The sequence below is a fragment of the Penaeus monodon genome, chromosome 30 (genome assembly GCF_015228065.2).
Source record: "Penaeus monodon isolate SGIC_2016 chromosome 30, NSTDA_Pmon_1, whole genome shotgun sequence".
NCBI classification, from domain to species: Eukaryota; Metazoa; Arthropoda; class Malacostraca; order Decapoda; family Penaeidae; genus Penaeus; species Penaeus monodon.
In genome coordinates this window covers 15,427,563-15,427,772 of record NC_051415.1, presented here as the reverse complement: position 1 = coordinate 15,427,772, position 210 = coordinate 15,427,563, and the positions used below count along the sequence as shown (strand labels likewise).

Here is a 210-nt window from a genome sequence, read left to right as displayed (position 1 = left end):
TTGAAATTGCACTGTAATAAAAAATAAATCTTTTCGAATACAAGACACTTTTTTTTTAAACAGTGTGTATTTATATTCATTTTGGGACAGAAATTTTGCAGTCAATAGTATTAAGGAAAATTTGGATAATAGGAGAATTTAATTTATACTTTTGAATGTTCTTATGTTTGTATTAACTCTTTGTTTGTGTGTCCATGTACTGTGATGCTA

At 25.7% G+C, this 210-nt stretch overlaps 1 protein-coding gene across 1 annotated transcript in view; it reads left to right on the top strand.

The window, feature by feature from the left end:
• The window catches only part of LOC119592554 (28S ribosomal protein S18c, mitochondrial-like), a gene marked incomplete in the record, with an annotated part of 9,561 nt that overhangs the window by 7,524 nt on the left and 1,827 nt on the right, over positions 1-210 (top strand).